We start from the raw sequence: 490 nt of genomic DNA on the forward strand, positions 1-490 counted from the left end.
TAGGGAGGGGAAGTGGGGGCAGCGGCCGAGGGGGGCTGGAGGGCGGGCAAGGGGATGAGAGCTGATGTAACGGGAGAGGGAGACAGTGGGAGGGATTGGGGTGTGATGGAACAGTTCGGAGTCCGGCGGGCGGAGGGGCATTGTAAGGGTGGTAGGGTAACAGACTGTTGGGAGGGGAAGGTGCTGGGGTAACAGCACGGGGCAGGTGTTGGGACCATAGGGAAATTGGGAGGAAAAAGAGAAGGTGGGGAGGGTTTGGGATGGCCGGATGGGGGAAGGGGTAGAGTAGATGAGGTGCGGGGGAAAGAGGTAGTTGGGGAGAGAGGGGAGGTTGGGAGGGGTTGGGGCAGGGAGAGCACTGTCATGTCCAGATTCGGTCCCGCGTCGGGCTGAGGATGTCGGACTGTGTGTTTGGGGGAGGTCTTTCCTCCCCCAGTCGAGGCAGGGTCCCCGGAGGGGGCAGCCCAGAGCTTCGGGGTGCGGGGAGAGG

General features: G+C 63.9%; 1 protein-coding gene across 2 annotated transcripts in view; it reads left to right on the forward strand.

Moving 5' to 3' along the window:
• The window catches only part of DCUN1D4 (DCN1, defective in cullin neddylation 1, domain containing 4), a 75177-nt gene that overhangs the window by 1102 nt on the left and 73585 nt on the right, over positions 1 to 490 (forward strand). The window lies entirely within an intron of this gene.

This window comes from Galeopterus variegatus, unplaced genomic scaffold (genome assembly GCF_000696425.1).
Source record: "Galeopterus variegatus unplaced genomic scaffold, G_variegatus-3.0.2 Scaffold2456, whole genome shotgun sequence".
Taxonomy (NCBI): Eukaryota; Metazoa; Chordata; class Mammalia; order Dermoptera; family Cynocephalidae; genus Galeopterus; species Galeopterus variegatus.